The following is a 13,710-nucleotide window of genomic DNA, read 5'->3' as shown; positions in this document are numbered from 1 at the left end:
ATTGTTGGGCAGCACCAGAATATAAACTCTGTCAGAGTAAAGACTTGTCCTTCTAGTAAGCGCACAGGACAGTGTCAGAGATAGCATAAGGTTCCAATAAATATTACTGTAACTGAGCCAGAAGGACTCCCACATGGACAAAGAGGCCCAGAGCAAGTGTGGCATCCTGATGCTGAAGTACTCCACCAAGCACAGCATTATTTCCAATTGGTACGACATGGAGAAGATCTGGCATCACACCCTCTGCAATGAGCTGCATGTGGTTCCTGAGGAGCACCCGGTGCTGCTGCCTGAGGCTCCTCTGAACCCTGAAGCTAACAGAGAGAAGTTGACTCAGATCATGTTTGAGACCTTTGATACCCCTGCCATGTACGTGGCACCCAGGGCCATGCTGTCCCTGTACACCTCTGGTAGTACTACTGGTATTGTCATGGACTCTGGAGATGGGGTCACTTACACAGTGCCATCTTTCAGGGCTATACCTTTCCCTAGGTCATCCTGCACCTGGACCTCATGAAGATCCTCACAGAACGTGGCTACAGCTTCACCATCACTGCCTAGCGGGAGATAGTGCACAACATCAAGGAGAAGCTGTGCTATGCTGCCCTGGACTTTGAGCAGGAGATGGCTACCATGACATCTTCTTCCTCCCTGGAAAGGAGCTAGGAGCTGCTTTACGGCTAGGTCATCACCACTGGCAATGAGAGGTTCTGGTGTCCAGAGGCGCTGTTCCTTTTTCCTGAGCATGGAATCTTGCGGCATCCTTGGGATCACCTTCAACTCTGTCATAAAGTGTGGTGTGCACATTCACAAGGATCTGTATGCTGACACAGTGCTATCTGGAGACACAACCACATACCTGGGCATCACCAACAGGATACAGAAGGAGATCACTGCCCGGGCACCCAGCACCACGGAGATCAAGATCATCACTCCCATTGAGCGCAAGTACTTGGTGTGGATCAGCAGGTCCATGCTAGTCTCGCTTTCCACCTTCCAGCAGATGTGGATCACCCAGCAGGATAGACTGTGAGCAGATATGTAGCATTTGCTGCATGAGTTAATTCAGAACACCTCATGCTAGCCTCATGAAACTAGAGTAAGCCTTTGTCCTAGTTTCTGGGAAACAAATTTCTGGGAAAAGAAATTTGTCCCAGAAGCTTGTATCTGATTATTAGCACTGAATTATAAAACTTGCTGCTGATTTTGACTTTGTATTGAACTTAACTGTTCCCTTGGTATTTGTTTAATACCCCGATGTATCTTGGATTTAAACCCTTGGTACATATAGCTCAGTCACTCAATGGCTGAGTTGAGAACATGCTTGTGGAAGAAAAGTCTGTGGTTTGGTGAGTCTGTGTGGCCAGCAGTCTGTCGATATGTGCAGGTATTAATGTGTCAGAGCTGAGTGTTCCAGGATTTATCTAGAGGCTAGCAAGAGCTCCTGAACCAGTTGTTTCTGTCTTGTTGGTCTATAAAGGTTAGAGAAGTCCAAGTGTTAGGACCCAGTTTCCTTTCTTACCTGGTGTTTTCCTGCCAGAACATCGTGGGCTGTTACTTGCCTGGAGTTGAAAGTGGTTTGCATTAATACCTGCAAATTTATTCATCCTTTTAATTTATGTAAGATATTTTTGCACACTATTCTCAATTCTTTAAGAAATGACAACAAATTTTGGCTTTCTACTGTTATGTGAGAACATTAGGCCCCAGCAACACGTCATTGTGTAAGGAAAAATAAAGTGCTGCCATAATTGGAAAAAAAGAAAACAGAAAAAAAAAAAAAAACCTCTCTCCATTTTTTTCAGGAAGTCTGTTACATTTTTCTTCCTTCTTATAGGCCGGAGACCTCTTTATGGCTCCCGACCAAGAACTTTTCCAGGTTGCCACTGAGAGAAAAGATGTTAATTATCTACTTAGCACTTTCTTTTTAGGCTCTTGGTACTAACTGCTCTTCATTTCTCTGCCAAGATAATTCTTGGTCTGTGATCAGAGCTCTGAAGCCCTTATGCTATCATTCTGACTCACAGCTGTGAATTACCCTGCTCAAAATATAAGGGAAGAAGGACAGTGCATACATAGTTAGGGTGTGCACTACATCTCTCTCTAGTTAAGTGTTAATGAAACATTAAGGAGCAACAAGGGTATCATGTCTCGTAGTCCTCTGTAAATTCTCTCATTCATCTGCAATTTCATTCCCCTCTGAACATGCCACTTACAAAATTGAGGACCTTGTGGTTCTTGAATTAGGAATAACAAGTAAATAACTGCTTGTAAAGCATTTTGACTGAAGATCCGGTTCAGTTCATATGTGTCGTTCCCAGCAGATATGTTGGGGACACTGAGGTCACTATGACTTTGCTATTCCCAAGAGAACATATAATTAGATTGCAAAACACAAAATTTAGTAAGCTGGACTCAGGTTGAGGTGCAAATATCAGCATTTTGAAGTTGTAGTTTATTAAAAAGTCATTCAATTTTTCAGTCTTTGTCTTAGAATTCTAATGCAGCAAGTCTAATAAGAAACCTAATAATTTGAAAGGAGAAAGAACAATGATAAAACATACTTAAAAGAATGACAGTGTGATGCAGTGGAAGAGCAGGGAGACAGGGATGTGAGTAGAAATCTAACCCCTGCCACCCACCAGCAGACTAACACTAACTACTTCAACACTTATGTCCCTTTGGAGAGGAAACAAGGCTACTGAACATACTAATGTTTAAGATGTCCTTTGCTTTTAAACTCTGATTTTATATATTCTCATTACATCTTCTTTAAACTAATATATATATTTTAATTCAAGCTTGGTTCTTTGTCAAAGTTAAGGATTCTATATTGTTTAATAATGTTAATAATTTCCTTATGTAACTGCAAGAACTTTTTAATTTCAATATAGTTTTTTAAATCAACGTTTCCATGGGTCTCTTAAAAATCAAATTAGAAATAATAGAATGTGATATTCTTTAATCCTACTAAGATGTTTAAAATTATATCACAAATGTTAAATGACCAAAGTCTTAGGCCTTATCTTCTGTGTTGGCAACTGACTGACAAAATCCATTCATTTTTATTCCTCTCATTTAATTCTGTAAAAATATCTGTAACCAGTAGAAATGCACTTCCCTCACTTCAATAAGGAAGGCAGCATTTTTAAAAACTGCATGTTAACAAATCAAAGTTGTATTAAAGAATTTTCAGTGCCTGACTAGCACACAGAGTAGACAACAAGGTAATTGTCAAGCTCAAGAGAACTCCAGATTTTTGTTTTATTTTTAACGTAAGTGTTTCATATTCAGAAATAATTATTGTGTGTTGGTCTGGTTCACATGAAACAAAATCGCTGACATTTTTGTTCATAGATGATAAAATGTGGATTTGCAATTCAAACAGATATTAATTCCTAATGAGCTAATTAAAGAAAATCACATAGCAGGATGTGTTCAGCAAAAGATGACTCCAGAACTACTTTCTGAGTACATAAATCTGAAGATTAGAAATTAGCAAAGCATTTAAAATTTTCAAAAATTCATGTTGCCTCTGTGATCCATCGGATCATCCCAGAAATTTTACATCACAGAAACCACCACTATCTTTTAGCAGTGAATTGGTAGCATTTATTAAGTGAATGAGTAAATGAATGGATAAATGGTAGAAAAACTGACTGACTAAACACAGAATGACCCCACTGGCTGACTGAATGACCAATTCACCTAAATGAATCATTTAATTCTACCAAAAATTTTATATTTTCATGTACACAAAATTTACAGATACAAAGTATTGCCATAATTCAAATCTGGTAATTTGTAATCCATATCCAAAATTACCAGGGAACACAGGTACATTCTTTGCTAGAAAAATAATAAAGTACTGAATTGTGCCAGCTTAGTTGCTCATTCAGCAAATATTGACTGACTGCAGTTTAGGATAACAGCACCAGGGTATGGATGCAGAGATGAAAAGTATATAGTCCCTGCCTTCAAGCACATTTTCCAGCTACTTAGGTAACCATATGTAACTAAATATATTCATGTATAAAGTTAACTATGAAAAGGGAAGACAAATATGTAACTTCCAAAGCAGGATTACTTAGACGGACCATGGGATTTCAGAAAAGCAGAGCAATGAGAATGGGGGTGGCACTTTATAAAGGTTTTATTGAATGTGGAGGAAATTTCAACAAAAAGTTCAATGAGTGGGAGGAGCTGTGTCAAGAAGTACCTGGCCAATGCTGACATTCAGTTGGCATGCCTTGGTTCAGTTGTAGGAGTTGTTAACATATTGAGATACTTCCATGCCATGTGGTAATTGGCTTCTGCCCCAACCTTCCCCAAGGCCTTCCTGCCATCTAAGCTCCACAGGCCCCTCTCATGGGACTTCTTACAATTAAACAACTAACATTTGAAGGCATGGCTGGCTCCCTAAGACCTAACTCCACATTGGGATATGTGTCTGTGCTTTACAGGATATTAAGCATATTATATATCACCCTTAAACTAGGCCTTTTAAGAAAACATAGCATATTGTTTGGCTTGTCTAGAGCACAGAGGACTGCTGGAAAGGGGTCTTAAAAATCTGATTATGTAGGACTTTAAATGTCAAGCCAAGCACTTTGAATTTCATTTAGCAAGCAGTATTATTGAAGCTGAAGGGTGAAAGGGAAGGAATCAGTAGGAGTAAAACTATGTTTTAGGAAAATCAATCTGGCAGTAGTGCATAGGATAGATTAGAAAGAGAGAGGCAGGCACAAATATGACAAGGGCTACACTCTTTGAGTGCCTGTATACAGTAGATCCTCTGTAATCTTTTTAATATTTGATACATTTACTTGTCCTGATACTAATATTTTGGTATTGATACATAATAGTTGTATATGTTTATGGCATACATGTGATATTTTGGGAGTAATGAATAGAATGGTGGCTACCAAAGGCTGGGAAGTGTAGGGAGGAGAGGGGATGAAGAGAGGTTGGTTAATTGGTACAAAAATACAGTTAGATTGAAGAAATAAGTTCTAGTGCTCAATAGCGCGGCAGAGTGACTATAGTTAAGAATTTATAGTATATTTCAAAACAGCTAGAAGACACTCTGTAATCTTCACCATAACCTTGTTGGTTAAGTACTGTAGTATTACTCATCTTACACAATAGAGACAAGGAGAGACATTAAGAATCCTGCCACAGGTCACACAGCTAACACATACATGGCAAAACTGAAGTTTTACCCCCAGAGATCTGGCGCCAGAGCCCATTACCTTAAGCATAGTATTGTACTGTGTCTCAATATACAAAGTGGAGGGTTATTAAATAGAGACGGGAATTAAGAATTTGATTGCTTAGCGAAAAGATGTAATGATCACAATATGGCCAACTCTCAATAGATGTGGGTAAAGAAGAAAAAGAGAAATCAAAGACTCCTTCAAGCTTTCAAGTCTGAAAGAATGAAAAGTCCGTTAACAACAACAAAAAGGAAATTCACGAGGAAAAGCTAACTTGTGAATAATAGATGGCCTCAGTGCTAGTGAGACGTGCCAATCGTTATGCCCTTCAAATCCTGGAGAGGAAAACTGGGGCTCAGAAGACAGGACAGAACTCTCCTCAGGAATAATGCAAAAGGAGTGTTAGTAGAAGCCAGGAGAATGCTGGGCATGCAGAGAACAGGGATGATAATCCTGGGAGAAACTTAGATTTTAAAGGTCTAGGAAAGAGTGAACAAAGCCAGTGAAAATCAATCTATCGTAAATTTGAATTGGCCTGTGATGCATGAGATTGATTGCAAGAAAATTCAATTATTCAGAAATAAATATGCCTTGCTGTCTTTACAACTGTAATACAAAGTGAAAAAATGTAGGATAACATTGTATACAGTTATGGTAAAAATTTGGGGAAAAAAGATGCATTTTGGAAAAAAATGAAATGGAATATGCTGAAATACTATCAGCAGTTGTGTGGAGTTGCTCTTGTGAGTGATGTCTTACTGTCTCCATTTTCCATGTTTTAGGCAATATAATTATAGAAATTATATAATAAACTATACTTGTTAAAATGTAATTAACTGGTACAACAGAGAGCTAGTCAACATTAATATGATTAATTGTTCTACAGTATTTATTAAATCTAATGTCTACTAGTTTTTATGCTTACCTATAAAAATTTGGATAGAGCAAGATTCATAGCACTTGTTATGAATTTTATTGCAAGTTGAATCTCCTGCTTCTTTACAGAAAATAGTAATAACCCCCAAATACATATATTTTTCATAGGAGAAATCAAATCCTCATGAGTAATCATTATAATCTTTACTCTGGCTGCAGACATTTGCCACTCCTACAGCTACCTTACACTCCAAATTTGGTGAAACTTGGGAGTGGCAAGGGCCCCAGGCTATTCAAGAAGTCAAGGCTTTACTGAGTAAGACACAGAATTACCCGGCCAGGCACGGTGGCTCACATCTGTAATCCCAGCACATTAGGAGGCCGAGGTGGGTGGATCACCTGAGGTCAGGAGTTCAAGACCAGCCTGATCAATATGGTGAACCCCCGTCTCTACTAAAAATACAAAAATTAGCCTGGCGTGGTGGTGGTGCCTGTAATCCCAGCCTCTCAGGAGGCTGAGACAGGAGAATTGCTTGAACCTGGGAGGCAGAGGTTGCAGTGAGCCGAGATCGTGCCACTGTACTCCAGGTGGACTCCATCTTTAAAAAAAAAAAAAAGAAAAGAAAAAGAGTTACCCAATTCCCTATAAATATCAACAGTAGTTTTAACTTGTGATCTGCTCTACAAAGATGGGGATAATGAGCTATGTAAATCAGAATTTGCTCAGTCAGTCTGGAGTTAGTTCATCTCTGTTACTAAAGGGGCAAACTTTAAAGCCTCATAGTCTGTGTAGACTTCACAAACCCATGTTGTTTCCACATTCCATATAACCTGCTCTCTCTTTCTCCCAATGCCCCATGCACAAAAATTACCTCCCCATTCTCTTCTATCCTCTATCAAAATCAGAGGAAAGCAAGAGATTAAACTAATTAGTACTAAGCTCTAAATGACAGAGGTTCCTTGCAGGAATACATTATTCCCATTTTTTTCTCCCTTTGTGTTTTTCACTTAACTTCTTTATGCATGTAATGATACATATAAATGACTTTATATGGATGTGTAAGTATGTTCATATGGATACTTCTTCCTCTCCCCTTTTTCCTTTTTTATTTTATTCCTCCATTCGGATTTTCTATTTATATCTACACTACCTACATTTATCCACGTCCCTTCTCATCAGTGTACCTGTGTTAACAATCCTTGAGTTCTTCTCTGTATTCATATAATCTCATATGGATCTATATTTACCAGTGCATGGACACACATACACACATAAATTCACACAGTATACTGACACAGACATAACATATGCATATATATTTACACAGAGGTTTTTTTTAATTTTTATTTTTTGGTCATTGCTTTACAAAATAATTGTATATTTTTTACTTCTTGCTTTTTTCATTCAACAATGTCTTTCAGAAATCACTTCAATTCTTCTGGGTATAGTCCTAATTTGTTCCTTTTAATAGTGATATAATATTACTTGATATTAGTATATCATAATTTATTCAGTGATTCTTCTCCTAATGTAAATTTAATTTATTTCAATTTTTGCCATGATGAACAGTACTGAAATACACATCTATTTACTTATGCCTTTATATATAGTGTTTTTATTTCTATGAGATAGGTGCTTTTTTTCTTTTTTTTTTTTTATTGTGGTAATAACATTTAACATGAAGTCTATCTTCTCAGTAAATGTTTAAGTACACCATATGGTGTACTTGTTAACTATAGTTTGTTTGTTAACTATAGTTTCTTAACAACAACTAAAACAATAGTATTGTTAACAACAACAGTGTCGTACAGGAGATGTCTAGAACAAATTGGTCTTGCATGACTGAAACCTTATACCTGTCAAATAAAAACTCCACATTTCCTCATCCCCAAACCCCTGGAAACCACCATTCTACTCTCTGCTTCTATAAGTCTCACTATTTTAGATATCACATGTAAATGTAATCATGCGGTATTTGTCCTCCAGTGGCTGTCTTATTTCACTCAGCATAATGCCCTCAACTTTCATCCATATTGTCACATATGGCAGGATTTCCTTCTTTGTTAAATAATATTCCATTTTATGTATATACCATAGAATTTATTTATTCATCTATCCATGAATATTTAGGTTGTTTCCATATCTTGGCTCTTGTGAATAATGCTGCAATGAACATGAGAGTGCAGCTATCTCTTCATGATTCCGATTTCAATGCTTCTGAATAAATGCTCAGAAGTTAGATTGATCATAGGTAGTTCGATATGGGATTAGTGTCAAAAGTTTTGAATAAATGCTCAGAAGTTTGACTAACTGATCATAAGGTAGTCCTATAAGGGATTAATATCAAAACTATATAAGAAGTTCCTACAACTCAATAGTAAAAATAACAAAAAACAAATAACCTGATTTTAAAGCGGGCAAAGACATGAATAGACATTTCACCAAAGAAGATATACAAATGGCCAACTGGTAAATGAAAAGATGCTCAAGAAAACAACTCATCAGGAAATTGCAAATCAAGACTACAATGAATGATATCACTTCATGTCTGTTAGTCTCTCTCTCTATATAGAGTCTATATATTATATACTTTCAAAAACAAATATATAAGAAAACAAATGCTGTTGAGAATGTGGAAAATTGGAACCCTTGTATACTGTTGTCGGGATTGTAAAATGGCACTGTTGCTATGGAAAACACAAGGGAAGTCTATCCAAGTTTTAAAAATAGAGCTGCTTATATCTAAGAAAAAGTTTATCTTCCCTACTCACATGAATAAAATGGGGGTCTCTCTTGATATTCAAAACTAAGTTAGTCTGGAAAATATACTCAGCTGTGAGCTTATTAGAGTCACTGAAGAATTCACTATTTCTAACCTTTGAGTATCTAAGAGTGTTCAATTTATCCAAGGGTTTGTCTTAATAGGTGTGGACGGATAGAGAAAGAGTAACATACAAAGACTGGAGTCTCTGTATTGGTCATTGGTAGAGTCAGCTGAATAGTCAGCAGTGCCTTCAGACTTTTATATTTCACCATGTGCTAAAGTGTACAGACCATCTGCTCTATGGTAGGACACATCCCACGTGGTAATGAATTATAACTGAGAGAACACTGAAGTGTTATGGCAACATGAAAGTTCAGATGAATTCCCATAAGAACCATAAGAAAAAATGCACTGTAAATCAAGGAAAATACACAGAACTCCATACAGAGTTCTAAGTGATGTCCACATATATATTCGCATAATTATTTTTTCTGGTTGAGTTCCAATGTTGAATAAATCAGGGGGACATATATGCATGACACTTAAATCATATCATTTGATTTTTCAATGTTAAGAAAATATTTGGGGGCAGTGGATTGAATTTATATTCAAAAGTGTCTCTTTGTTTCTCCTTCTTCTTCTTCTTTTTTTTTTTTAAATCTTTTTACTCAAAGGCAGGGGTGGAGTAAATGTGAAAGCCTGGGAGTATTTCCTTCTAATAATATTCTCAATGAAATTTTAAACTTGAAGTTTTTCTCCAACGGATCTGAACAAAAAGGACTTCATCAGGTAGGTCACAAAGCTGCTAAACATTGGGAATCAGACCATAATGATGCTCCAAATTAGCTTCCCCAAGGAGGAGACTCTGGCCACAGTGCGGTAATGTGTAGTGAGTAAAATGAATTATTCATGTAATACTTGAGCTTACTCTGGGAATTTCTTAAGGACTCCATGAGAAATATGATTTGTCTTTCAGGTGATGAGAAGAATCTGGATTCTAAATTCAAGTAAATAATACAATCCAACAGCAGCTTGCATTGATTTCATAACCTTTAGAATTTTCCCCCCTCAGTTAAAGCAGAGGAAATGTAATTTAATCAATTGGGTAAAAACCTGTGCTGATTATATGAACACTCCTGAATTCTCAGAGGTGGTACTTCCATTTCTGATGCATGATATGCATTTGGCTTGCCTTTAAGTACACAACTGCTGCTGTTTGTGTATGTGAATTATTTCCCCTATAACAAGGCCAGAATTAGAATTGGGAATTTAATTCAAATTAAGTATTAATAATAGGAGCAACATTTTTAATGTCATACAAAAGTGTCATTGGTAACTTAAAAGATAAATTGTCACAAAGCACTCTTCTTCTCCCTAAATACCTTCAAATTCTAATCTCATCATGAAATTTTCCATCAAATTATTTTCTAACATGTTGCTAATGGAAAGGATGAAATTCAAGTGAGATCTGATGCTCATGTACTTGAGATTGCTTAAAAATCCTATTGTTGTTTTTCTAAGAGATCATACAACAGATGTTTATTCCCTTTTCTTTGGAAACTTAGTGGAACAAATAACCTTGTGATGCTTCCAAAAACGCAGCAATTTGTTCAGCCTGCCTTATTTGTACTTAGCTGTTATTTTGAAAAAAAAAAAAAAAAAAAAGCTTTCCTTTTAAAAAATTAAGAAAATACAAATCCAAGATGATCTGACTTTAAAACATTACTCAATAAAGTGTGTTATTTATCCCTTCAGGACTCAAAACTGTCTTAGTAAATGGAAGAGTATTAGGAATGTCTCCCTTTCTCCCTTTGGAATGACAAAAGGTTAATGAACATATATTAAGGATCACCATTTCTCAGGCTTGGGGAGACACAGACAACTGGAAGGTCCCACATTGCCTTCATTCCCACTGACCCCTGCTTCCTCCTCTTTCTTCCGTGAGAGTAAACCCTAAGCCAACCTCTAGGCTGCTAAAGGCAGTGCCATCCTCCATGCCATGCTGCATAGCTTACTGAAGAGAGAAAGGCAAAGTTCTGGAATAAAGCCTTTCCTGAGACCTTACCATCTGCCCACAAAATGGAGCTCCTCAGAGCAGAAGGTAGCAGCAGATCAGTATCTACTTGGCCAGCTAGTGGAGGCTGACCAAGCCCTACCTTAGACATCCCAAGTTGTCCCATGCTGAGAAGTGGACTTAGTGTACTCTTCCCATCCAATCATGGCCTCAAAGTGAACAGAGCCATCCTTGGAGATAAGTTGAGAGAAGGGGAAGAAAAGGAGTCCAAGATGTAGGGTTTGACGGCGCTGTGTCCTAAACACTGAGTCCTGAGCACTGGCCCCATGTCTTTTCCTACACGCCAGTCCCTGGATCAGTGTGTGTCTCCCTTGGTTGGTATCCAACTCTGTGATGAAATGTTAACCCTTTTTCCCCTCTAATTGTGCCTCTCAACATTTCATTCTTTTGGCAGAGACCTAGAAACTCCAATACAATATAAATACCTCTTAAAAAAAACTTCATATTTGCACATCATGGAACTTTGCCAGTAAAGAGTAAGCTCTCTGAGGGTAAGAAGCATGTCCATTTCTGCTCTTCCTGAAAACCCAGTGGCTAACACAGCACCTGACACAGAGATGCTGTTTAACAAATATATTAGGATAACTAGGGGTTCTCAAGCTTTGGTGGGTATGAGATTCACCGAAAGGTCCTGTTAAGCCACAGATTGCTGAGCCAACTCCTAGCTTCTTTTTTATGAGATCTGGGATGGTATCTGAAAATCTGCATACCTAACAACTTCCCCAGTGGTACTGATGATGCTGGTCCAGAGGCCACATTTTAAGAACTTTTGTGTGAAGCCACATGAAATGACCATTTTTCTTGGTCCAAAATGCCCAAATATTAGCAATTTCATGTGGTTAAACTTCATACGTTTATGAGTTAATATTTACGAATGAAGCGTTAAATATAATGTAGGCATTTATGTTCTTTCTTGAGCGTACTCCTATTCAAAAGTAAGCAAAAGTGCACATGGAAAACTAGATAGCATGGGCTCAGGAGCCAGTCTGACCCATGTTTGAATTCTTACTCCAAAATTTCCTAGGTGGGAAGCCCCAGGCAAAAAACCTATCTTTCTGTATCCTCGGTTTTCTGACCTCTAAAATAAGGGTGATGAACTTGCTCTGAGGATTGGATAATATAATGTTTGAAAGACACTTGCATTGTACCTGCCATGTGACAGATATTCAACAAAGAGTAACCATCATCATTATTAATTTCACCGTTATTATTATCTTCACATTGGGCTGCACTCTAGAGGTTAGAATACAGTGTATTCTTTTGTGTTTTATTTGGGGATGAAGTGAACCAGAATTAGGGAAGGCTACTTGAGGGTTGTCTCAGAAGAGCAATGTCTCATCCTGCCAAGGAAAATGTTTTTGCTACAGCATTCAACACCTGCTTTGGTTCTGACAGTGTGATTGGAGAATCTCACATCCCAATTAAACAGTAGTGAAATTCAACTACATTGAAGTTTTTGAAGTGAAAGGAGCATAAGGCAGTGTCAGAAGCCTAAAGCAACTTCAAATTCTTCAATATTTAGGACATTTGGCACCAATTACTTAACCTCTCTCAGCCTGTTTCTTCCTCTGTGAAAGGGAATTAATGGCACCCACTTTCTAGGCTTACAATAGGGACTAATAAATACCGTGTGTGTAAATGCATATAAAATGCAAAGCACTATACAACTATTATTTACTTGTGTAGTGAGACAGTCTCAGTTTTAGCCACACTATTCCTCTGTCCCTCTAAATCCACCCTCACATATCAGAACTGTGTGTTAATATGTGGTCTACAAAATATTGTAGCTGTAGAGAATCTCTCAGGACCTCAGTCACCTTTGTATGTTCCCAAAAGACCCAGATACCTCCACCCCTCACTATCCTCTTTGTACAGGACTGAATGAGCTTTTAATTATTGAATGAAGCTACTGGCTACACAAAGAAAGAGCTACACTGAGAAAAGGGTGGTTGTAGGTAGAAAGAACTCTAAATGGGTCCTGGAAAGGTAAAAGGTGTCAGGAATAGCTCCTACATCCATGGGGAGAATAGATCATGTGACAAGAAAAGTAAGAAAACTGAATAAAATCTGCTGGTGCCTCAGTTGAGAAAACAGAAAAACAAAAAGGCATCATAGCAGTCTACCGCAGAGAAAGAATGAGTCAGACAAGGGTAAGTAAGAAGAGGATTAGTGAAGGATGTGTAAGAGTCTTTCTTCTTTCCTGTTTTGGCATAGTTAAGATACACCTCTACTCTTAAAAGGCCAGAGAAGTCATGCAGGCATTATATTAAAAATATTAACAGCGTACTCAATAAATTCTGATAAAGGCTTTAAATCCTCTGGCCATGTCATAGTGACCCTGCTACTGGGCTTTAAAATAAATGAGACAAAATGGAAAATTACATGAGTTTGAGGACTCATTTTATTTTGGATTTTATACATATCACTTTGCAGATGCTGTTCAAATTGCTATTTTTCATTCAATTGATGTTGAGAGAATTGACCCTTCTTTTAGGAGAGTTTAGGGGAAAAGGAACAAATAGAGTAATTGATAAAAGGGGTTTGCAGAAAGAGCAAAGTGGTCTCCTCTCCCACCTTCCTTCTCCTGCCCAACAATCCTCCTCACAGAAGCCCCAACCACCCCCACCATACTCCCTTGGGAAGATCAGGTGGACAGATGTCTTTTGTGACCAAGCAACGTGGAAAAAGGAAAATGAAGAAACAAAAGACAATCGTTTGCAACATTTAGAGTCTTTGACATCTGTAGAGTAATATTCTGGTGCATGGAAAGGAAACCCAA

General features: G+C 37.7%; 1 protein-coding gene and 1 long non-coding RNA gene across 6 annotated transcripts in view; one reads left to right on the top strand and one right to left on the bottom strand.

The window, feature by feature from the left end:
* Window positions 1–9,763, top strand: part of LOC117097136 — a 32,594-nt gene extending 22,831 nt beyond the window's left edge. The window contains exon 3 of one of the 2 annotated variants that reach the window (XR_004442824.1): window positions 9,532–9,763. This is a non-coding gene — a long non-coding RNA (uncharacterized LOC117097136). Of the gene's footprint in view, window positions 1–492; window positions 1,752–9,531 lie in introns of those variants that run through there. The other variant, XR_004442822.1, reaches the window with a different exon arrangement.
* Window positions 1–13,710, bottom strand: part of GRIK2 (glutamate ionotropic receptor kainate type subunit 2) — a 716,255-nt gene that overhangs the window by 676,376 nt on the left and 26,169 nt on the right. The window lies entirely within an intron of this gene.

This window comes from Trachypithecus francoisi, unplaced genomic scaffold (assembly GCF_009764315.1).
Source record: "Trachypithecus francoisi isolate TF-2019V2 unplaced genomic scaffold, Tfra_2.0 Lachesis_group15, whole genome shotgun sequence".
Taxonomy (NCBI): Eukaryota; Metazoa; Chordata; class Mammalia; order Primates; family Cercopithecidae; genus Trachypithecus; species Trachypithecus francoisi.
Note: the sequence above shows the minus strand (reverse complement) of the source record. Positions and strands in the feature narration are given on the sequence as shown.